The sequence below is a fragment of the Plutella xylostella genome, chromosome 20 (genome assembly GCF_932276165.1).
Source record: "Plutella xylostella chromosome 20, ilPluXylo3.1, whole genome shotgun sequence".
Classification (NCBI taxonomy): Eukaryota; Metazoa; Arthropoda; class Insecta; order Lepidoptera; family Plutellidae; genus Plutella; species Plutella xylostella.
The window spans coordinates 6623647-6650934 of NC_064000.1; the positions used below are offsets into that span (position 1 = coordinate 6623647).

General features: G+C 35.7%; 1 protein-coding gene across 1 annotated transcript in view; it reads right to left on the reverse strand.

The window, feature by feature from the left end:
• LOC105380819 overlaps positions 1–25984 on the reverse strand; it is a 79249-nt gene extending 53265 nt beyond the window's left edge. The window contains exon 1 of the mRNA XM_038109405.2: positions 25782–25984. The gene's annotated coding sequence lies outside the window, so the exon portion shown is untranslated. The remainder of the gene's footprint in view (positions 1–25781) is intronic.
• Between the last annotated feature and the right edge of the window lie 1304 nt (positions 25985–27288).

A 27288-nucleotide genomic window follows, 5' to 3' on the forward strand; every position in this document is an offset into this window, starting at 1 on the left:
CCTCTGGGTCATGAAGCGAAGCTTCTACCACTAGACCACAGAGGCAGTTAAAGACTTATATAAATTATTGTAGATTATAATCACAAAAAAAAGAACAAGATGGTTTATGATATACAGAAACTAAGCAAAACAGTACCTATGAATAAAGTCACAAATCTACTAACTGAACTAATTCAAAATAAGAGCTCAGTGGTAAAGTTGGGGTGTTATTTTTGTCGAGACGTTTCTTTTACACTGACACTCCATCCTGTTCGTATAATTTCAATCTAAGGGAATCCTGACTAATATTATAAATGCGAAAGTAACTGTGTCAGTCTGTCTGTCTGTTACTCTTTCACGCCAAAACTACTGAAAGGATTTGAATGAAATTTGGTATACAAATAGTCTAGACCCCGAGAAAGAACATAGGTTACTTTTTATCCCGGAATTCCCACGGGAATTTTTTTTAGGCGAAGCGAAGCTCGCGGAAACAACTAGTTATGCATAAAATGAATCGATTCTAATCGCTAATCGAATAGTTACAAGACGTTTCCGACGCTCATTGACACAATTATTAATTATGCATTTAATGCAATCCACATTATTATCAAACAGGAAAGCATATTCAATAATTGTATAAAATATGGCATCCTGCGTTTCATTTTGTACCAAGTACCGTACAATCTCAACTGTGATTCCTTCCAGACACACTACATATATACAGGGTGTTGCAAAAAGGGTATACTAAGCCGAAACCTATTATTGTGATTTCAGTTTTGGGCTTAGATGTACCATGCTGCACATGTAGGTTTCGGCTTAGTATACCTTTTTTGCAACACCCTGTATACAGGGTGAATATTTATCAGTGAGCTTCCCGTCGATCGGGTGAACTATACAATATTAAATCTGCGAAAACAGCTATACTACACTACCTATACATTTTAGTCAAGTAGAGGACCCATTTTACTCATGTATGGAATTGCTGTTTTCGTTTTCGCGATTTCGCAGTTGTTGATATCTGCCTGGGAAAATTATAGCCTGTATCCAGGTCGTTTGTTTTGAGTAGTATAATATTATTGGATGGACATGTTTGGCAAATAAATATTTAATTAATTTGGTTCGTTTGTTTAAAACGAATTCTATACGAATTTACGCACCTCACTCGTTAAATATATTATAATATGCACACTAAAACCCGTATAAGTTGAGGTGTCATTACTCGAGCAAACTCGTGGGCTTGCATTATAGTCCGACTAAATTACGAACAAGCAATAATTATTTTAAATTGACAAATAAAAGTACCAAATATGGAGCCCTACTACTTTAGTATTCAGAGTTTATTTTCAAAGCGTTTGCCGACGACACGACGGAATTTTATGTACCTACTTACCCTTAGGTCCCGTACCGCCATCTCTTAAAGCGATGTAGTATAGGTGTACTATTGCTATTCAATGTGACATAACTTGTATGAATGTGACAGCTGAGAGTCAATGTCGTATTCTCTAAATTACAGTTAATTTTAATTTCACATCTTCGGATTAGCCGAGGTTACACTATAGCGCTTTGTTACGAATACTATAGCAATAATACAGTATACCTATTTATAAATACTGTTGATATACAATTTAATAATTATTTTTTTTTTAATGTAGTAAAAATTACCAGTGTGACAGTGCCTTAAGTAGATACAGGTCCGAATTTATCTTAAAAGATCGTATCATTGGGTTGAAATTCTTACATATTTTGCCGTGAGAAACAAAAGTATGCTACAGGTGGTGTTTTTAAAAATAATAATGCTTATGTTTTTTTTAGCACAAAACTGATGATATAGTTATAAAAAAATGTTAAAACATTTGGTGCTTCAATTAAATTCTATCATAATCATTAAAAACTTCAATTAATGACTATCACGCAGTTCATATTATTATATTTTATTCAAAACACGTGAACAAAACTAGTTCTAAAATTAAAATAAGTAAATGAAATGCATTAGTTTATTTCTAAAAACTACCAAGGTCTCATGGACTAGGTAGAGTTCAATGGACGATGGCATTTATAAGCCGGTTGTTATAGAATATGGGTTGTCTTACCGTATGTCAGTTTATGCGTAATGCTTCCTCCCGTCTTGTTACTACAATTTAATTTATATTATTTAGCAAAGACATAACTTGTACAGGGTGTTGCACATAGCGATGCCACATATTTAAATGGAGGACGGAATTAAGAAAAGCTTGGTAAATTGTCTGTCAAAATAGCTGTAATAGTAGAGCAGAGCGGTGGTAGTTCAGTCGGGTAAGCGCCCGCTTCTCACGCAAGAGATGCGCGTTCGAATCCCGGCGCTGACATGTACCAATGAGTTCTTTTAACTTAAGTACAATGTATACCATCGCGCTTACGGTGAAGGAAAACATCGTGAGGAAACCTGCATATCTAGATCACATCTAGATATGTGTACCCACCAACCCGCAGTGGACCAGCGTGGTGGGAAATGGTCCAAGCTTAGGAAGGCAGTTTAGACCTTGGGGATATGCACAAAGGTTCCACTTGAGAGAGCCAGGTGCAGGTACTTACACCCCCACAGAGAATAGAATAGAATAGAATAGTTGTAACAGTACTTATGTCAAAGTTCTAAGAATACGGGGCCGGGAGTGAAAAAAAATAAATATATAAAATAGAATTATCATAATAATAATGGTTTAATGTTTGTATTTGAACCGAACGTTCGTCGGCCCCTTAATTCAACAACACAAAACCCTACTAAAACATTCTGATGACCTGCCAACGATAACCTTTGAAACCTTTTAAAACGTATGAAAAACTCGCAGTGTTAAGTATCTAGCTTTACAAAAAACGATTAAACGGGAGCTGCCACGCAATCGGTGCTTTTAATGCAACGAAACAGAGTCGTGATTAGCGCAGCTGAGCTACGAAACTTCACCTTTTGTAAGGTAGAATGACCCCAGAAACTATTGAATTCAAGTAACACAAAGGTCATGAGCAGACTTTGAAAGATATATTTGATGTTTTATTATGCAATTTAAATGGATCCAATCATGCGTAATAAGGAAATACAATACGGGTTCAAAACCTTTTTTGTAGTATGTATAAGTAAAAAATAAATTTACATTTCAAATAGCTGGTATTGTACCTTTAAGGTAGGTACTAGGAGTGCAGGGGTTGATAGTCAGTTTCTGATAACCTTTTGTCATGGGAATCTCAGAATAATTGAATATAAATCGTTTTGTTTTTTTGATTCGTATAGTTATTATACACTTTGGATCCTGAAGGATGAATATAAAAGTGTAGTTCGCTTTTTCTACAACAGAGACAAGATTATCTATTCTTGGACCAACAGAGCGCCTACTCAGCTACTGCAACACCCAGGCTTGCTGCTCCAGTTTACTCGGGAGCTAGTAGGTGGGTGAGCTGAATTTAAGGGGATATGTACAAAGGTCGACCGAATGGCGTAGTGGTTAGTGACCCTGACTACTGAGCCGATGGTCCCGGGTTCGATTCCCGGCTGGGGCAGATATTTGTTTAAACACAGATATTTGTTCTCGGGTCTTGGATGTGCCCGTAAAATGGCAATAGGCCCGCCCCCTATTACATTGGGACTAACATAACACTCTGGCGAAAAGTGGGTGCAGCAATGCACCTCTGCCTACCCCGTAAGGGAGTACATTAGTACAAGGCGTGAGTGCGTGTTTTTTTTTATGTACAAAGGTTTCACTCAAGATAGCCACGTACATGTACTTCACCCCCCTCTCTGAATAGAATAGAATAGAATAGTCCGCTTTTTCCACCCTTATCTCCAATAAGGGACCTAAAACGTGTATTCTGACAACGTTCAAGTTTTGTGGTTCCTATTGTACGGTCATGTGCAGAGAAACTTGACCCCCCTCTCACAGTAACAATGCTTCTGAGAGGGGTCAGATTTCTCTGCCTAATACTATACCAAAGTTTTCATCGCCCGATGACTCATATAATAAGGATAATGAACTAAACTTGGTATTGGAATTCACATACATGATTGGTTATTTTTTGGTCTATTTGAAGCTAGGTAATACTTTTTTTGCCCAAAATAAGTAGGTTTTAATTATGTAAAAATGTTTTTTTTTACTGTTCAATTCTAAAACAACTTCTTGTTCTTTTGACAGCCACAGAAGATAAGATCACAATAACATCAGCTCTAGATCGATTATAAGTAAATAGGCATTAGGTATTTTTTTTATTGTGGTGGTACAATCATACATAGGTACGGTGGCCTGCGCCTAAAAGTATACAGGCGGAGTTTTTAAAATAGCGATCCCTGATAATTAAGGGACCAGCTACATCTGATATAAATCCGGGGACGTGTTGTGTGTGATGTGTGTAGCAGTGGTGTTTATGTGGATGTGCTTGAGCAGCATGTGAGCTTGAGATCGCTATTTTAAAAACTCCGTCTGTATACTTTTAGGCGCAGACCACCGTACATATAAGAACAGGGTGATGTAAAAGTTTATACCAAAGCGGGTGACTTAAGAGCTAGGTAATTCTGAACAACTTTTATCAAGCATAATAATACACTCACGGGCAATGAAAAGGTTCCACTGAGAAAAACAACAAATTACTCCTTAACGGAAAAGGCTAGTTTAATGACGCCTTCTGCAACATTGAAGTACATTTAACAGAGCATTAGGATATTACCAACTGAAAATGGTAATATTTTGTTCAAATTTTATATTAAATGTTTGAAAAAATTTGGGTCGTTTGTTGTCGGCATTTTGTGAGTGGAACTTTTTTATTGCCCGTGAGTGTATATACTTTTGGAAACTAATCAAAAAAAACAATTTCCTACATAAATAAAGTATAAGATAAGTTTTGTTGAAATTAAAACTGATAGGGCTATTTTAACATCTGAATTAAGCTAGCAAAGGTTGCATTAGCGTAAGACTCTAACCTTAAAACATGCATTGTTTAGAACAAACCAACACAATAAACAATATATAATGTACGTAATGGCTTCCCACGTCTTATTTACAAAGAATCCTTGGAAACACAGCAAAATACATAGATAGAACAAAAACATTGCTACTATAACGCGCTTACGGCATGTTTGCAGTGCTTGTAAGTACACTCACGGGCAATGAAAAGGTTCCACCAGGAAAAAGCTAGGATAATGACGCCTCCTGCAACATTGGAGTACATGTGACAGAGCATCAGGATGTTATCAACTAAAAACGGCAATATTTTGTCCTAATTTTCAAATGAAATATTAGAAAAAATTAGGGTCGTTTGGTGTCGGCATTTTGTGAGTGGAACTTTTTCATTGCCCGGCAGTGTAGTTTTGGTGATAGACCATATCGAGTACTCAAAACGTAATCAATCGTAATATGATTCTCAATTTGCATCGAATAGATGTAAGCGTCCACCTTTCGGCGTCGTACAAAACGAAGGCATCGCATTCAGTATTCTTAGTATAGAAATTCACACAAGTGCGTCTAGTTAATCGGCATTGCCGACGCCGCGGCTACATAATACACTCACGGGCAGCGAAAAAGTTCCACTCACAAAATGCCGACACCAAACGACCCAATTTTTTTTCAAACATTTAATTTAAAGTTTAAACAAAATATTACTGTTATTAGTTGGTAATATCCTTATGCTCTGTTAAATGTACTTCAATGCTGCAGAAGGCATCAAAGCTAGCTTTTTCCGTTTGGGAGTAATTTAATGCTTTTCTCTGTGGAATCTTTTTATTGCCCGGGAGTGTATTTATGATAATCCGTTTGGTCATATACGTACAATACCGATTGGTGGACCTTAAATCATCAAAATGAATTCGGCCCGCAGTTATCAGTACTAAACCACCATAATATATGCAAAACAATCATTTGCTTGCTATTAACAAATGCACAACAACAACAATCACAAAACTAAAGATTATAAAAACCATTAGGTATAGATAACGGCCTTTTTGTACAAAAATATTCTTCCACCCAAAGGTTGTCTTGAAAAAATCGCTTTTAGTGATAGGATCACCTTTTTTGTACCTATGTGTTTGTATATAAGCTTTATAACATTGTGTTCAAATAAAGAATATTCTATCTATCTAACGGCCTCGCACGTCGATATTCTAAAATATTTGTGCACCACCCTTTGACCTCAGATATAACCTATCAGAGTAGTCTGGTCGGTCTGTCTATCACATCGGTTAGACAGAACAAGCCCAGTGTCTCCCGTCACTGAACACAGTTCCGCTCACGACCGCAGTCGGGGAAAGTTGGCTAACCTGTACGAAGACTGATAACGTGAAAACTATTCCTGGTTGCTTATGATACCCTGGTAGCTGAGCTTTTTTCCCTGACCTTTTGACCCTGACTACTGAGCCGAAGGTCCCGGGTTCGATTCCCGGCTGGATAAGATATTTATTTTAACACACATATTTGTTCTCGGGTATTGGGACTAACATAACAATGGCGAAAAGTGGATGCAGCAATGCACCTCTGCCTACCCCGCAAGGGAGTACATTAGTACAAGGTTTATATGTTTATATTTATATACTGCACCTCTGTGGCAGTATAGGTCATCAACATAATAACTATTAAATACCTACCTTAATAAAGATATTTATAAACGTATCAATATCACGAAATAAAATCTTTCACAAATCAGATTTTATAACACATATTATGTAAATAAAGATGAGAGCAAACATGGCATGGTTGATCGTGGATTTAAAAAACAATACCAAATATGGCTGCAGTGGCGAGACCAGCCGATCTTGACCTCTCATCGTTTGGAAATTAACGAGTAAAGTTTACACTGTACAGTGTTTACAGTCTCTGAGCACGGAGAATAGGTTTCGGAAGGTATGGATTAATAAAAAAATGCATTAAAAAGGGCGAATAAAATGTTTTACACAAATCTTACTTTAAATTAAATACACATTATTAAAATTTTTGGACAAATTCTCACATATTAGCTCAAAGACTGTAGGGATAATTTAACTTTTATAAATGGTTTATTATGGTTGGCCAGGCGTAGGTACCTACATCTAGATATCTCATAAAAAAAAACCATTGTAGATACCAAAAGGGCAGCCGTAACCACCAAATTACCATTGCAAAACACGCCATCTCCCTTGGCAATAAAGATAACAATCGTTTACAGAAACCTACGTCATTGAGATTTTTTCCTATTCTTGTGCATAAAGTTAGAATCTCCCACGATCATTGTTCGTGATGTTTAACCTAGTTTAGGGTTTTTGCGGTTGATTACATGTGCAGGCATTGTTGTGAAAACGAAAGTGCTTTGTCATATGGAACTATGGAGTAGTTACTAATTGCTACTGCATGGGTTCCTGGTATATTTCTTCCTGTTCTCAAGGAATTGTTCTGTGTTTTTACTTGGCTCCGTTGAAAGGAATGTAATGTTTCGTTTGTTCAACAACCAATAATCATGCAGGTATAATATAGGATTATATTATGTAAACTGCATATTATTTACTGGTCAAAAATAGTCATATTAGTCATAATTAGATTCTCTGGGCCTTACCACAAAAACTTAGATAGTATATTTAACAGGTGTTTAGCGCTGTCAAACGCCTACAAAATCTGTCAAATATCGTTTTAAACACTTCTTAAACAGTGTTTATAGTGGTAGCACAGTCTGTTTTTTTTTTTTAAATATAAAGACTATTGGAATATGTAGTGACGCTACCAGGAGTGCATAGTCAAACAAGATGTTCGTACTACTTCACGAGTGCTGTTACCAAATAACGCCCACATGTTCGACGGACATTGACCAAGACGACAGATGCAACAGATAAAACCTGTTGACCCGAAATAATGTAAATAAAGCGCTATTGCATTTGGTCGGATTCTGTAGCATCCAATTACGAAAATTGAGAAATAATTGTACCATATAAGGGAGGCATGATGTGGCTTCCCAATCGTGAGGTCATAGGTTCAAATTCAAGTGTGTACCAATTAGTTATTTGAACTTTGAAAGTATGTTATTAGGATTGCTTCCTGCAATTGTGGTATTTTATACTAACTGTATAAACTTATTCGTCTTAAATATCCTCTTATTGAAAATAATAAAATTACAGTAATTAATTTACCACATATCCACCAAGTTTTCCAATTACCAGATAAAAAACACGAATTTTCGCAGGGATTAGAAAATGTCGCAACGAAAGATGCTCAGATAATGTACCAGGGTGCCATAAGTCGATGCAGATTAGCCTGGTTTCTCACACTTTACTCGGCATTATCACTTTTTAACCCAGAATCTTGTGCATCGTTCTGTCACAGTTTCCATACGTTTACGTCACACAATAGAAGATTTTCGCACATTAGCCGAGGGGAATTTAAACTCTAATGTAAGAAGCGATAAAGTATGTAATAGCCTTGAATGTTGCATCTTTAGATCTGTTTTAGCAAGATGTTTGTGTAGAAATGTGGCGTAATTTGTAATTTGTACCACAAATGAGATAAAGATAACACTAACTCCATAGATAACGCATTTATGTCAGGGTTCAAGCTTTAATTATGCAAGGAATATTTAGTATATACATACATACATCCATCCTGAAGTCCCTCAGTTTAGTATATAGTTACAACAATATAAAACATAACTAACAGTATAATATTTATAACAATTGAGAAAATTTGTTTAATTGAATAATGTCAGTTTGTGTAGTCCACCTTTTTTTATGATTACAACAATATCAATCCATTAAGACATCAGAATTACGTGTTACCTAGCCATTATATTCTAAGAGTCTGATACACTATGTGAGCCTAATAGTAATCTGTATGATACTGTATGAGACGACCGAATGGCGTAGTGGTTAGTGACCTGACTACTGAGCCGATGGTCCCGGGTTCGATTCCCGGCTGGGGCAGATATTTGTTTAAACACAGATATTTGTTCTCGGGTCTTGGATGTGCCCGTAAAATGGCAATAGGCCCGCCCCCTATTACATTGGGACTAACATAACACTCTGGCGAAAAGTGGGTGCAGCAATGCACCTCTGCCTACCCCGCAAGGGAGTACTGTAGTACAAGGCGTGAGTGCGTATTTTATGATACTGGGCATGCTACCCCACAGATAACTTTCATCCAGATATTGTGTTACATTTGGTAAGTATTTTTACAATCGCGAGCGCCTATGCCTTGTACCGTATTATAAACTATGAGCTAACATGACATAGTTTCCATAATTTTATGCACGTGGGATGAACAGAGTGATGTAGTCACTTTCTCGAAACAATGTAAATAAATATACATTCGCTAGCTATGAAAAAGTTCCAACAAAATACCAACAACAATGTTCCCAATTTGTTATTTGTTTTTTTAACCGACTTCAAAAAAGGAGGAGGTTCTCAATTCGTCGGGATCTTTTTTTTTATGTATGTTCACCGATTACTCCGCCGTTTATGAACCGATTTTGAAAATTCTTTTTTTGTTGTATTGGGTAGAGCTCTCAGGTGGTCCCATTTTTTTTCAGAATTTTATCTCATCCCCAAGGGTGGGTAAAGGGGTAAAAACAGGGTATGAATTTCCATTTTGGGCACATATTAACCGATTCTAATGAAATTTAGAACGTAAATATAGTTAATTTTTCATAGTCTGAGGGCAGACTACCTACCTATCTGTAGGATGGCCGGATTGTAGGAGTAGGAGTATTCACTATGGTTAATATTCACTATGGTCTGTTTCCTTTTATAAACTCTCTCTTGCAAATATGGCGTTTAGCACGAAATATGGTTTTCTGATTTGGGTGTAAATAAATTAAATTACTTACGTTGTTTCAAGTGCATCCGGCGGTTTTATTTTCATCCCACAATTTTTGTTTTCCGTTCGTTTTTTGTTAATCTTTAGTAGTATTATGTTATGTTCTACCAATGGCCAGTGGGCAGTCAGCAACAGGCCAGACTTTCCACCACGGTGACATACATAACATAATCATAAATTATACTTTATGAAAGAAGGATTTAAAACCGTAAATTACGCGCCCTAAACATTTATTTTTTCATAGCGGTTATATTATTATTAAACTTTTTCAAATTGTAGCTACACAAATAATCCTAACTAATATTATAAATGCGAAAGTAACTGTGTCTGTCTGTCTGTCTGTCTGTCTGTCTGTTACTCTTTCACGCCAAAACTACTGAACGGATTTGAATGAAATTTGGTATACATACGGTCTAGACCCTGGGAAAGAACATAGGCTACTTTTTATCCCGAAATTCCCACGGGAAAACTTTTTAAGGCGAAGCGAAGCGCGCGGGAACAGCTAGTTTAGTAATAATACCTACATAGGACGGCCTATAGTGGACGGCGAGCTGCGAGCGCAAGGCCTGAGCTGGACGGAGGCCAGAGTAGTGGCTGAGGACAGAACGGCGGGCGTAGCGCACGCTTGTAAAAAATACAAAATATATTTATTTGACCCATTTTCACACACATTTTACAAATACACAAGTCAGTAAAAACATAGGTACATTAAGAAGTTACTTAAACTATTATTAGGTTAGCATGCAAAACTTAGGTAAGTTATTGGTGTTTTAACAGTGCTCAATATAGGTACTTAGGTAATCTAGGAATGTGTTATTTACATTTTTAATTCCACCTAAACTAGGTCTAGCCTGTACTATAGGAGGAAATGTTTTTCTAGCCAGTAGGTACATGTAGTATTGACAATGAAGGTATTTTGTGAGCGTTTACTCTTGTTACATTGTTAATGTTACAGGCAAACATCGGTTTAATGGTAAAGGCCCTCTGTACCGCTGGGGTACCATAGGACAGCAACAACCTACATTTATACTACTACATACTTGCACCTTTGTATCAAAAGTAAAATCAAAACTAATTACAGCGGCCGTTAGAGGAAGTTTCGGCGGAAACATAAATTAGCGTGTGTTTGAAATATTTTTATACAAAAACTAACCTTCACATGACCATTACGAGTAAAGAACAGTTACTGGGGAAAGGATTTCAAGTTTAAAGTCGGTTCCTCTTTGTTTTATGAACATTGTGATGATTTAGGGGCACTTGCAGAAACATAATATATTAAATCTAGATTTAGTGTCAAATCTCGATTTAAGAAACGTCAGTCCATATAAAATTTGACACTAAATCGAGATTTAATATGTTGGTGCAAGTGGCCCCTAAGATCAGAAATTGACAACTTTGCAACGGATAAAATATGGGAGATTACTTTTTTTATTAACAGATTTTTTATAGTAACAGCCCTAAAATGGTCACCTTTAGCATAGACTAATAGTAGGTACGTTTTTATGGTAACTGGTACCTATTACTATGGCATTTGAGCTTTTATCCACCAACAAAGGCTGGCTGGAAGATATTGCATTTATCCAATAAACCCACCGTGTATTTAAATTTGTTACGTATTTTTACTGTGTTTCGTGTTCGTAAATAAATCCTCATTTATTATCTAGGTTGAGTCGCTGAACCCTAATAAGCGCCGAATTTCCGTGAAGGTGTTCAAGACAGTTATGTCTGCCGATGATAGCCATCGCTTCCGGACCTGCCAACAACCTCTGCGCTCCTGGTAGCCTAAAGCTCAATCGCATAATTTATTATACGTATATACTTTATATAATATAGCATGATTCCTATGTCGTTTGATTGACAGATCCTTTAACTTAGTAAATAAAGTAGGTTTGCCCATGACATTGAACTAATCCTAACTAATATTATAAATGCGAAAGTAACTGTGTCTGTCTGTCTGTCTGTCTGTCTGTTACTCTTTCACGCCAAAACTACTGAACGGATTTGAATGAAATTTGGTATACATACGGTCTCGACCCTGGGAAAGAACATAGGCTACTTTTTATCCCGGAATTCCCACGGGAAAACTTTTTAAGGCGAAGCGAAGCGCGCGGGAACAGCTAGTGACAAATAAAATGTATGGATTTGACAGTTTTTATCTAGCCATTTTTGGTTTTAAGGGGAATAGAAATTTGACTCAAAATACATAATACCCATGCAATATAAGGCGGTAGGCGAAAAGAGACGAAATCCCCTGATAGTGCTAGAATTCGAGTTATTTTTTTATTACTAATGTAATATTATGTATTAGGTATATTATATTGATAATTATGTATTTTGTGTATTTTATCTGTGAGCCTTATGTTGGCTGATAATAAATGAATAATAATAAAATATTTTACAAAGTACCTATATGTGAGTGCATGGGTAGTTTATTTTACTGACAAAAATTTGCTTACCCCTTCTGTAGTATAATGCTCATCCATTCAGTTTATACTTGTTGTAGAAGTTATTACCTGAAATAAAAGGAATAGGTACGTTAAAAAGAGGTCATAAAATAAAATATAATTATGATAAAAACAGTTTTACAGTTTCTCCATACAAAAGAAGTCAACGCGTGCAGAAAAAGTAAGTTCTGTCATAAATACTCGTATTATGTTATTAAAAAAAACACGCACTCACGCCTTGTACTAATGTACTCCCTTGCGGGGTAGGCAGAGGTGCATTGCTGCACCCACTTTTCGCCAGAGTGTTATGTTAGTCCCAATGTAATAGGGGGCGGGCCTATTGCCATTTTACGGGCACATCCAAGACCCGAAAACAAATATCTGTGTTTAAACAAATATCTGCCCCAGCCGGGAATCGAACCATCGGCTCAGTAGTCAGGGTCACTAACCACTACGCCATTCGGTCGTCATTCGGTTATTATGTTATAAAACCAATAATTCCGATATGTTACCCTGTAAAATTCCCCCTAGGGTGGATTATATGTAATGTAAGTAAAACAAAACTAGTTTATTAGGGATGGGTAAATTGTCGGTCATACGTTTCCCATTGGGTAATTTACGTAGGGTAACAGATCGGAATAACCTATTACAACTCTATAATTTAATTTATGTCAGCTGCCGCTGCTACACTGGTTCGTTATGGACGTAGATAAACTCGTCTAAAGCCCGTTCCACCAATAACAACGCCGTTTTTTTATTTCGAATCGCAATTTAACGTTTATCTACCTAGATAACGAACCCGTGTAGCCCTGCCAGACGACAACTCGATGTCACTGTACCACAAAATGTGACGTGCTACAATTTCTTCTCACCTTCAAATTTCACAACTGCTCGACCGCTATTCATGACTATTTACTCTGAGGTTCACTGACCCTGCAGCCTCAACCTTTCATAAAAACAAACGAATACCAACCGTAACTAAACGAGTTAAGAACGAGAGTTTATTTGCATAAGAACTCTTTTTGTGAGCGCGTAAATAGAGTTGGTAGTTTGACGTTTCATTCAGAAAAAAAATGTAATCTTATAACTTTTTTCGGATGTAAATGTAAGGCTTGCTGTGGACTAGCGACTGGTTAGATAGTTTAAGTGCTTTTTCAAAATAATAATAATTTCAAATTGTTAGACCAAACCCAAATTTCTTAACCTCACATATTTTTTATTTATTGGTATTTTAGTCGGCAATAGGTAGTATTTTATAATATGTTATTTGTATAAAAAGAGCTAGGGAAGGGAAGGAAGTTAGAATACAAGAAAGATACTCGAGGATCCAAACCCTTTCCAAAATGTAGTTAGATTTTTTAAAGTTTTTACTTAGGTACTATTTTGCGCGTGCTAGTAAGTATGTAGAAATTAATTAAACCAAAAAAAAAAAAAACAAAAAGATGTTTAAAAAACATCTACGCTGAAATAATTATTTTCACTTTGACTTGGTAGCTCGTTTATAAAAGTCGCTACATCTTTATAACTGCACGTGTGCGCGCGCCCTAACCCGTCACGGTTCTGAGTAAATATGGCTATCTTTATTTTTATTTGCTTCGTCCATTTGTATGAACGTGTTTTGCAACATCACAATGTACATATACATAAACGAATTATGTATTTGTCGTGTGTATGTGAGAATTTAGAGCAATCTTGTCAAGTTTATCTGTTTGGCTGAGCATTTTATCGTATTTAGGGTAAGTATCTTGACGACCGTATTGGATGGTGTAGTGATTAGTGACCTAGACTGCTATGCCTAAGGTTCCAGGTTCAATCCTCGGTCGTTGCCGATTTTTTTAAAAATACATCAGTTATTAGTTTTTTGTGCTTATGTTTGTGTTGTGTGATACCTCCAACCCGCCAGAGATTGAGACAATTACTCTTCAGTTTTGAAGGAAGCTCACAATCACAACCTGCCGTGAATTATCAGAATACGGACTGTGTTGTGTATGGTAATTATACTAATTTTAGTACTTAAATTGGTTGTTGATAGAAGATATGGCTTTATTTGTTTATTTATTTATTTAATACTTTATTGCACAAATATGAGATATAAGTTTACAAAAGGTGGACTTAATGCTAAAAGCATATTCTACCAGCCAACCTACAGGAGGTACAAGTAAAAAGCATATTTATGCATTTCATATCTAATAAGGTAGTAAGTAGTCAAAAAGGAGCATAGCACTCCTACCAAAGGCCAACCACCAAGTGATTCACGCGTTTTTTTACACAGAAACTCGATACTAATATCGATTATTTCATCAAAGGCGCCGCACGCACGGTTACCTCATTGGTCGGCAAAAACTGTTCTATATTTGAAATTGAGCCGTTTCATGGTGCGACCTTGGTGGTTGGTACACCTGAGCAAATCCTATTGGCAACTTAATATCGATAGGTACATGTAAAAAATATATTATAGGTACTGTAGCTACTTATAAGTCTTATAACCATGTTTTTATATAGGTTTACATATATTATAAGGTTTTAAGTGGGACTTAACTAGGTACATGTATATTCAACAATCATTTACCAGCCTAAAAATAAATAACCTGAAGTTTATAATAGAGCTTGTGTATCAAAGTAGGTATGAGGAGAAATAAAAATGTAATGATTTTTCTGCTTTTAGTTTGACTCATTTATCTAGATATATTCATAAATAACACAATATCCATACCAGCACGCGACAATATCAACAATATCCGTAGATAAATATCTTGCCATATTGTTCAGATTGCATAAAAAAACATTACTTTTTTTACACCAGATGTCGTCTGAGTAAACTTTGGACAATTGAAGCGTATGCAGTTTTTACCACCATTTGTGACGAACTTTCATCGAAATAGGCTTTATTGCCAAGGAGCAAGGTTCACAGAGTACCAGATGTTAGAAACATTTGGTTTTAGCACGTGCCTCGGGTGAAAAAAAAAACAATAACTTTTTTTGCGTGCAAGATGTAGCCTTCGGATCAGCTGTCAATGCAGTGTAGAGAATATAAAATATGTTACGGATCCGTACATTCTAGTGCACCTCTATAAGATTATCTCTCACAAGTTATTTTGACATAAATATAGTTAAAAGTTTTTGTTATGGCATTCCTAAACCAACGTATAATCTAAAATTTTATACTCCTTGTAACAACATACACCAAATTGTACCATCTGTGTTGTGTATTTCCTCGTGTAATTTCTGTGTGTGTGTGCAATAAATAATTATCTATCTATCTATCTATACACCGAAAAACCTTTATTTTAGGAGAGTTTTGCAGGATTAAAAATGACGTAATTACTTAATAAAAAGGGTTTAATATTAGTCTATGGTTTGAAGTTTACAATGGTACACATACTACACATATCATGTTTTTATCGCATTTGATATTTGTGGCTGTCCAGCAGTTGTGTCCTAAGAGTGTTTACAATATAAGTTATCAAAATAATGGTTTAACGAAAAAATTACAATATCAAAATCAAATTTCCCTACCCAACTATCATCATCATACCTTCATGCACAAACCAGTCATGTAGAAAATACCCAACACGCCTAATGAAGTGTTGAAGACCATAGTGACACCCCACTTCATGCGAGATGGATGACACTGGAAGTTCACACTGGAACGGCCTGGGTACACTTTAGACAGTGAAACCATGTGCCATAGACGGTCGAATGGCGTAGTGGTTAGTGGCCCTGACTGCTATGCCGAAGGTCCCGGGTTCGATTCCCGGCTGGGACAGATATTTGTTTAAAGACAGATATTTGTACTCGGGTCTTGGGTGTTGATATTTATATTTAATATGTATCTAGCTATGTATTTGTGTGGATATATCAGCTGTCTGATACCCATAACACAGACCCTGCCTTGCCTTGGGGTTGGATGGCCGTGTGTGAAGATGTCGCCACATATTATTATGTACTTAATATGTCGACAAAGTAAAATCAAAGTCAAATGCTTTTTAACCGACTTCAAAAAAAGGAGGTGGTTCTCAATTCGTCGGGATCTTTTTTATTCTATGAATAGGTAAGTATATATTTTTTCTGATGAATGTATTTTTTACAAACTTCGTACTCTTTGTTCGAAAAAGGGCTCTTTGTCTTAGGAGAAGAAAGGAGAGAAAAAAAACCTATGCCGTATTTTCAAAATAACACTTCATAAAAAGAGTTTAATTCAATTTGATCTTCTTCTAAATAAGCACAAGACGTTTCAAAGCACCTCTACATTAAACTCACTACTTACTCGTACCAGAAATTAATCGATTGATTAAAAAAAGCATCGTATGTATATGCACTCACGACTGTAATCCCCGAAGGGGTAGTCAGAGGTGGCTCACAAGCGAGCCACCCATTTTCGCAGCACATTTGTACTCACGTGATAGGTTGCGAACCATATCGCCGTTTTGGAATAAGTAAAAGCATCGTATGTCAACAAAGTCATAATAAGCAGTGACGGAGAAAAATGGTCCTTAATTGTTCGGTGAAGATGCTAAATACCACGTCTGCATTATGGTACGCATAGCTGCTTACAGAATGTCGAGAAAGTGTGTGCCATCTAGTCTTGCGTATTGTTATATTCGTTACGGATACATATTCTTAACCGATGTTGCAAGATCGTCACGTTAAATACAGGGTGGAATATTATCATAGATAGCTTAGATGTACAATATACCAATAAGATGGACTGTCTGTGCAAAAAACATACATTCATATGCACTCACGACTGTAATCCCCGAAGGGGTAGTCAGAGGTGGCTCACAAGCGAGCCACCCACTTTTCGCAGCACATTTGTACTCACGTGATAGGTTACAAACCATATCGCCGTTTTGTGAAAAAAACGTACTGTCAAAATAACAAACGACTTTCTGTCACTGAGCTCTCAATTTTGACTAGTTCAGTTAGAATTAGGTTAGAAGATTTGTGACTTTATTCATAGGTATAATGGTTGTCATTACGTTGAACTAAAAACGGTTTGACAGTAAACAAAATTTGGGCAGTTTTTGATGTGACACACCATCTTGCTCGTTGTTAATCAAAAGCTGCGTACAGACCGGACCCGTTCGTTCGTTGGCGTTCGTTTGGCCGGTCTGTACGCGGCTTAAGATGAGGAAGGATAAAATTCGCATCTCATCATCTTCATTATTCATTATAACAGCTCTACAGTTCCCATCTTGCAACCCGATAATAACGCACTCATAACATTAGCTGACTGGTACATTCCCTGCTGCCCCACGTAAGAGAAGTAGCTGATAAAAATCCCATTTAGAATGGAAGCGTCATATCGTGACAGCGAGTGTCCATACCCTGGCGCGGAGTTCTGGTGTAGCGGAGGTGCAGTCAGGTCTGTGCAAGTAAGTAAAGTCTGTTTTTTTTATCCCAGATACTAAATTAACAGATTCTGAACGGTTCATAAACAGTGGATTGTCCCGCCAATAGAACGATAAGTACGTCACTTAATTGCGGGACAATCGAATGTTGATGAACTGTTCATAACACAACTGACAATTTAGTACCTATATGAGATTAAATCCAGACTTTAGGTAGACAGATAGATATTACATAGAGTACTTATTTGTACACCAAAAAATAAAGTAAAATTAACAAATCACAACTTACTATTGTGAAGTATGGTGTCATCTGGTAAACTTGTAACTACGGTTATTTACATCGAAAATAGTATATGGTATAGACATTATTGTTTTTCATGTTTCATTAAGTAAAAGAATAATTTAGTTTCGGGAAAAAGCATCCAGGAGCCTTATTGCGAAATCAAAACCAATTAACAATTTAACACACAATTCGTGTCAAATTCAATAATACAATTTGAATCTGAAAATCGATCTCAAAACAAATTCGCAATAGAGAGCCAGACCTATTATGGTTCCCTGGTGTTTCTACTTAAATACACCACAGCAACCACAACATGGACAAGATTACATGATATTCTAAGAACCATTTTTTCAATTCTAGACATCAGAAGCAGCTTAGCCTTAGGCTAAAGTCAACCACTAAAACCATCTGCCTTAAACAAACATTTCTTTCCCCCTTTTTAAAAGCCTGATTATTGAGTCTACTTAAATGCTCTATCATCGAGGTAAGCGTTACACTGTACCTCTGCTATACAAGGATAATAAGCACCTATTATAGCCCTCACTCTGCCGTCCATCTATATCTAGAATTATTATAATAAGCCCAGCGTAATGCAGACTGGGAATAATTGCGCACGGCCTATGAAACCCTAGTACTTACGCTTGACCGTAATGCCTTTAAATATTCAATTATACTCCCTATTTTTGCTAAATTTTGTCCTTAGGAGATATTGCGAAGTCAAAATGAAGTAATTAGTATCTAAATCAATACATTTTGAATGCGAAAATCGTTGTAAAAACATGTGTGCTATAGGGGCCCTGGGTTAGATCTGGGTATATTTTAGTCGGGATTTTGTAAAAAAATGTAGCGATATAAGTTAGCGAGTGCACTGCCCTTTGTAAATAGGGTGGTTCTAACACTGCTCCGTATCACCAAGCGTGTTGCGTGAACTATATGAACGCACGCTGAAGTAGTAGCAGAATAGTCTCTTTGTTTTCTGATTTTAGCAACATTCGGACACGCATTCACGCAACATTATTGTTAATAAGTTATTAAATAAATAAATAAACATGCAGCTTGATCCGTGGCTGTGTGAAAACCGCCTAAAAGTTCACATATGTGGCGACATCTTTTATTGTACCTAAGTATGTATTTTGTAAACAATAAAGTAACACTTAAACTTAACACAATAAATAAAATAAATATGACGCAAAACTATGTTTCGGAGCACTGCTGCGCGAGCCACGACTCTATCTCGTTGTATTAAGCGTGCCGATTGCACGACAGCTCTCGTTCGTTCGTTTTTCGTCAGTATAGAGTGACCCTCCTGGAATGTGAGCCGCGTGGCAGCCGCAGGGGCTCCTCTAGTGTCCACCGGATGGTCAAGTCGTAATGAAGGACCCGGGTTCGATACCCGGCTAGTAAAAGATAATTTTAAAAAAGTGCATTATAGAATCAAAATGGATTGCAAACATTGTGACGAGTGTTGGGCGTTAGTAAAAAATATACAGGTGTTAAAAAGAGTATAAGTAGTAGAAAAGCTGAAAGAGGGTGACTCAGGGGATAGTTTTGAACAACTTTTTTCAGGATTTATTTATATAAATACGACGTATACGACGATTACTACTCATGCGTCATCGTTATCACATCACGTGCGTGACTTTTTACTATAGGGAGTTCTTTTAACAGATTGCGAAAGATTGACGAATAATGCAAAATAATCAAGCATTTTTATGGAAATCGCCAATTTACACTCTATATATATATATATACACTCAGTACAGTATCTGCCGTAACTAATTCTTGCGTGTTAAGATATAAATCTGAACAATTTTGCTGCATTTTGGGTGTGTCCGACTGTACCTACTCTAGCGAGGATCACTTCCTCGACAGAAACCTATCAAGCCTGACTGACAATGATTGGTTGAGGAACTGAGGAGCTGTCAAGATCTAGAGATATGCCTGAAAACTCATAAGTTGCAAGTAGAGATCCTTAGTCTTTGCCAGTATAATGAGCTGCAGTAATAAGCTATATTAAAACATAAATAACATAAATTGAGGGACTTGTAATCTACCCCTTGCAAGCAGAAAGACTGAAGCTGTTTTCGAATTAAAATACAAAAAAATAAAATGATTTTCTTAGCATGTTGGTGATAAAAACTATAGTTAAACTAGGGTTTGTCGTGGTGAGAGAATTAACTCGTCAGATACAAAGATTTTTCGTGCATTCCCATAAAATATAACAATATATTGTTTTCGTATTGAAAAAAAATATTAATGTTAGCTTGTACCTGAAAGACATCTGATACAAACAAAAACTACCCTTATTCGAATGTAATAAGGTTCTGTCAGATGTCTTTCTCCGTGAAGCAAGGTATAGACATGCATATTTATTATTATTAATGATTATTAGTAGAGATGCCTACGCCATGCAATAAATAAATCTATAAAAGATAAAAAGACAATCTTAATTCCACTGCACTCACGACGCATAAAAAACGAAAAAGGCAGGTTATTTGCATTACGCTAAACGCTGCAGGCAAAGAAAACAAAAAAAAGGTTTTTTAATGTACCGACGAGTAGAAGACACGGCCCTCAGTATGTTGGGCGTAATAAATGTGACTATGATGTACGGTGGCCTGCGCCTAAAAGTATACAGGCGGAGTTTTTAAAATAGCGATCTCAAGCTCACATGCTGCTCAAGCACATCCACATAAACACCACTGCTACACACATCACACACAACACGTCCCCGGATTTATAACAGATGTAGCTGGTCCCTTCATCATCAGGGATTGCTATTTTAAAAACTCCGCCTGTATACTTTTAGGCGCAGGCCACCGTACATAATATTAAATCAGCCTCCTTGAAAAACCTACTCGATGCGTTGCGTTGTCGTGGGAACATTTTATTGTTTTAGCTCGCAAGAAGGTTATAACAATTAGGTATGTTAATAATAATCATGTTTGGCCTCTTTACGTCCGATTTACATTTTTTTTAAAGTCTTTTGTAATAAACTCATAATCTAATCATTTTCGTTAAAATGCACCAAAGTGTTACTGTTGTGTTGCCTTTGTAAACCTTGGAGCGTGTTTTTAGTTTTCAAACTTGTCAAAAATATAAATATATATATATATATATATATATATATATATATATATATATATATATATATATATATATATATATATATATATATATATAATAATATACATTTGCTTACTCTGACACTGTTTCACTTAAAAAAAATAGGTAAAAGTATAAACTGTGATGCGACATCTTGTTTATAATATTCTTAAGTTCCTTTTTCGTATTTCCATAATACTATACAAAGTTGCTATCGTCTTCGAGGTTTACATAATTTACTGAATAGATTGCGATCTTTACTGAACGTTTATGAGTAAATTTATAAATACGAAGATTATAAAGTAAGTACCTAATATGTTTCTATTCGCTGTTAAATACGCTGTTTTAATCTCTAATCTATCTTGATAAACTCTACTTATACATAAAAGCAATGATTTCAAAAGGAAGGATACGCCCGTTACAATTTGTTGTCAAAATAAAATGGCACCCGCGCGCTGGCCCTAATTCATACAAATTATAACAGAGTTATGAGATTTTAGGGCCAACGCGACGGTGTCATTTTATAGAGCGATCGGGCCTGTCCTTACGCTAGTAATAATTGTAAAAGTCAATCCTGAAAGCGTTGCAAAAGTGACCGTAAGCCGAAATGGAGTGACTTAGCTGAATGATCAGTTATCACATTGGTGACAGACCAATGTTATATACACAAGCAGGTATCTAGACGTGCTATGTTATAATCATAATATACAACTTGATAAATAAAAGAAGCTGCTATACGATAAATAAAATAAAATTTATAATTATTTACGCATTTTCATTGATGACCTAAGTAATCTGTATTTCATTTGAGGCATATCATAAAAAACAATGAATTAATTGGCAATTTCTCCGGCAAAAAATGGTCTTCAACACTAATGAGATCGTACGCATTTAAAATACTGTTGTCGAGTTAGTACATTCCTACTCTGTTACTATAATACTTATCGATGTAAATAGCATTAAGTCAAATAATTTGTAAACTTACAAAGGTGTCTGCAGCCTAATTAAGTGTGTAAACCACAATGTATAAAATAGTATAATATTTTAGTTGTACTGTTTTGTTACCATTATACTTATTGATAATAAAGAATTTTGAAAATCAAAAAAATCAAATCAATGAATTAATTAGGTAGTACTTATCTAATACATACAAGAATTAGTAACGACCTAACGGCGATAAAGCACGTCCACTCTAGTTTGTATCGTCGTCTATTGTTATTTGTTATGTTTATAGGCATAAGGTATTTATGTACAATGTCTGTATGTAAATAGGTTCTGACGATAACTTATCAATAAACCTTGTGTGATATATATGCTTTTTTTTGTTGTTTGACTAAGTAGTAAAAATTTAATTCCTAGCCACTAAAGAAAATCAGACAAATTGTAAACAAAATACGATCGTTTGGATATAATTATTACTGCATTATAATATTAATTCATGATACAAATTTTGATTGATAAAATAATTTAAAACATCATAAATTAGTAATTAGAGACAGTCATAAGGTAATTGAAAATTCGCATCTAGTACGAAGCCTCTTGTAAACTGATGGTTAAGTTCTATGAATACACAAGTAGAGCTATTTCCTTGTTCGAACCACTTGTAATAAACTAACTGGCTGTTTACATCACGTAATTATAAAACGAAAACGAGCGATTTTCATGAAATCCTAGTACCAAATCATTATACATTCGACACGGCTATTGGCTATGTAGGTGCCAACATTCGTCCTTCGGCACGCGAAACTCAACCAGTTTCTAGTTCCTTACCTACCTACCGGCGCTGCGTTCCTGGTACATACTTTGGCATGACGTCATAATTAATACCCCAATATTGTAAAAAATGTGATGTTAAAAAAAAAAAAACACGCACTCACGCCTTGTACTAATGTACTCCCTTGCGGGGTAGGCAGAGGTGCATTTCTGCACCCACTTTTCGCCAGAGTTTTATGTTAGTCCCAATGTAATAGGGGGCGGGCCTATTGCCATTTTACGGGCACATCCAAGACCTTATAACAAATATCTGTATTTAAACAAATATCTGCCCCAGCCGGGAATCGAACCCGGGACCATCGGCTCAGTAGTCAGGGTCACTAACCACTACGCCATTCGGTCGTCAATGTGGTGTTTACTTATCTATAAATTGAATTATCATCTTGAGTTCCACAATTGAGTATCAATCTATAATCGTATGTACCGAAAAACAAAACGAAAATCAGATTAGCCGTTTGAGGCCTACGCTACAGATACACAGAAACGGTAAACTTATGATACGTCTCTTTTTTAACCAATAAAAACAACGGCGAATATTTGATAATAGAGTTGTCTAGGGCTTGTCAATATCCTGAAATTATTGGCTAGCCAGAATATCGTATAGTTATATTGTAAAATACATTAATTTATACGTCACTTGGGAAAGCTTCATTCGTGCACAGATTTTACTTAAACTAAGATAAGAATGCGTATAACATTGAATGTTACTCAAGGATTTAATATAGTAAATATTTTTTATTATCTACCTACCTATAAAAATAGCCTTTGTGTGTAATATGTTAGACGTAGACGTAACAATACAAATCCAGTGTAATGGTTATGCCGGTAATAAAACTACTATACATAAGCGTTAGTACATCATAATTATTTACATTATCTCTATGTGCATGTAAAATTTTAAACATATCGTTTTTATAGAGTATCTGAGGTAGATGTTTATTCCACTGAAGGTACTTGAATATTAATGCCATAATCTCCACGCTTTGCAGGCGGGTTGATGCGCAGATATCACACAACACAAACATTTCACATCTTACACCCGACCACAAATATACATACCTATATATATGTATATCTATTTTTTTTTAAATATGCCTGTTCGGGTATCTAACCCGGGAACTTCGGCAAGCAGAGTCACTAAGAACTGCCATTGCACATGGTTGTAAGTGTATTTTGCCCCGGCGGAAAAAGGGGTATTACAAGTTTAACGTATCTGTGGATCTGTGCGTTTTAACTGTTTTAATACACATAAAGTCACAAAAATCAACAATAAGTAAGAATTTGTATTTCCACGAAATGGGGTTTTTGCCCCAAACTACTAACGTCAGTCACATTTCCTTATACAAATTGATAGAAAATTTAATTATGCATATGAGTCTCGAAACCTGTTGGCTTTTTGAAGGCCAAGACGATGCAATCAAGAGATTGACCAGCTGAAGATGTTATACATATATGTACCTATACATATATAGTATATGTATATAGGTATACCTTTCAACTATAATTGAATTTCAATAATTATTAGACAGGGTATTGCTAAAAGGGTATACTAAGCCGAAACCTACATGTGCAGCATGGTAACTGGTATGTAAAATGATTTTTTTTATTCGTGAATATTGAATTTCTGATTTCAGTTTCGGGCTTAAATATACCATGTTGCACATGTAGGTTTCGGCTTTATATACCCTTTTTGCAACACCCTGTATAGATAAAGTAACCTTTTCCTTATTTGTAGTCAAATTAAAAAAAATCGCTAACATTTTTTAAGTTTTAGACTTGCATTTTCCATGGGACAACTAGGTATTTGACGTAATTATGTTTTGCCTATCGTGATCTTTGATAAACAATACTACGTATTAGATGGAGTATCAGTGCAAAAAAGTCCTGACCAATAATACGCCTTTTCTACCACTGAGCTCTTATTTTTGTAGTTAGTTCGGTTAGAAGATTTGTGACTTTATTCATTGGTACAATGGTTGTCATTAAGTTTAACTTAAAACGGTTTGACAGTAAACCAAATGCGGGCAGTTTTTTTTATTCGTTTTTGTATTTGACACTCTTGATCATATATTATTCATCTAAGACAATTTGTTCTTATTTTTTTATTAAAAAGTTGTGATTCTGAAAATGATGTAAAAATCAGCAGTCAAACATATCTAGAATATCTGCTTTGTGTAATGTAGAGTAACTTCATCTATGTATTTAAGTTTATTTATTTACACTTTATTTTACTTATACAAAACACTGTTTTTATAAAATATATAAAGTTAGAAATAGGAAGTACACAAAGGCGAGCTTATAGACAAAAAGCAATTTCTTCCAGCCAACCCTAGATTGGTGTACTCTAATATATACTTACCACCACATTAATTCATAATTATGTTAATCGTAAATGTAAGGTTTCGGTTACTTAGAGATTCGAGATAGAGTGGTTCTACTAATATACTTAAGTAGGTAGGTAAGATAACTACTAATCAATTCAGGTATAATATCCCAAGAGAGGACCATTTTTCTTATTTTTATTGAATGAAATAACAAGGCACAGCCTATTTTTTGTCATAAAATAAAGTATTTCTTAGTAATTATCAATATCTATAGAGACATAATTGAGACTATAAAAAAGTATATAAAACATAATGTTGGCTACTGAAATTATGATACTATGCATCTGCTTATGACATTAATACATCTGCCGGAAAAAAGAACTAGCAGTACCGCATACTTATTCTATACAAAAGAGTTCAACGCGCACACTTTTCTCAAGTTCTGGACAATCCAGTAAGAATCCCACAAGGCCAAAGAGATTGTTTAGTAACCGAGAGAAAAAACAGCCAAATTAGACGTTGCTTAACCGACTGCACAATAAAATGTGGGTATATTAAAATTAAATTCGTACTTGTATTGCACAATGGGTGTTGTCAAACGGCCTTAGAAGCAGGGAATGCGAACCGCCTTGCAAAAGTTGACACTACAACCTACCCTCACAAAAACAGTGCGCCCACTAGACCAGCCGCTGCAGCTAGGAGCCAATCCAACTCGGCCGTATAATCGGTTAAACGCTTACCTTTAAAGATTCCGTCTGGTCCAGCTCAAATCGCATTTATCCTCGTGTAGTTGGCATGTGTCACTGTCCGATTAACAGATTTTTTTAACACGTCAAGTTCACAGAGCACTTTTGGAACGCGCGTTCGAATTTTTGAATTTAGAACGGAGTGGGTGGAAACACGTCCTTCCCGCACGGGCGTCTGCGCATAACTGAGTTATGCCAAACTCGCTTGGTGGGTTGACGGCACCCGCCGTCCGACCGTCCGGTTTTCGCTTATGTTCTTTGCTCATTGTTTTGTCATTCGAATAATAGCGTTTCTTATGTAATTTTTAGACTTTTTTTCAACGTGTTAACTGTGGCAAACTTTAACTGAGGTCCAATTCACTGGTGTTGGTAATTAAGTTCGATGATTTGTGTCTTCGTGAGTAACTTTATTTTGGGACTTCGACAGTCAAAAAAACCTAGAGCAGCAATCTAATTACCTACGAATATATAGGTCAATGACATTGAGGATGATTCAGTGTTAAACAATTCTGATAAAATTTTATACCTATATGGCAAAGGAGACAGTATGTTAAAGAATAGATGGTGATGATCATGATGATAAAGATTAAAAAATTACATTATTTTAAACTTTATTTACCATTAACTTGTTCCATTTCCATTTTGACCATCTTCTCATTTGATTTACAATAATTTTATATTGTCATGTCTTACTAAATGTAGAGTTAACTATACCTTAATAATAGCCCTATAGAACCTGCCGTATCCAGAAATCATTAACTGAATTCTAGTAAAACCGTGAAAAGGAAAGACTGGGTAATTTTCAATTTGCCATACTTACACTGGCCAACAGAAAGTGTATGTAACGAAACGTCAAGATTGTGCAATGCGCAACCTATAATAATTATAAGTACAGTCAGAAAAAGAGTGAGTAAGTGTACCACCCATCGTATTTTGATCTAGTGATAGAAATTGAAAATTTATATTTTTTTATTATTATTATTTTTTATTTATAAAAAACAGGCATATAGTCATTTTACAATTTTGTTTTAACATTAAACCGGAATGGTTTGTCTTGGCACATTAAAGTGAATTTACATAAATAGTAGCTACAATATTATGATACATTCACGGTTAAACATTATACAGGATGTTGAAAAAAGCGTGACTCAAGAGGTCATTGGTGAATTTTCAAAACTAATAGCCCAAAAGTTGTTCAGAATGACCCCCTGAGTCACCCCCTTTCGGCTTTACCCTTTTTGCAACACCCTGTATAATGCATGGATTAAATATTTTTTGAACACCTGTGATTTTGAGGATCAAACTGTTTTGTAAGCCGTTTGAGATGGAAGGGTACACTTTTCTCTCTAGTTGACTGTACCTGCAATGTCGGTTTGTGTATCACTAATTAAAAATAAATATCGGTACATACATACTTCCGCGGGATGAGTAACAAAAGAATATTATCAGTAATTGCATTATTACTATAATTATCAGGTCTTATGTAATTTTGATGCTCTTT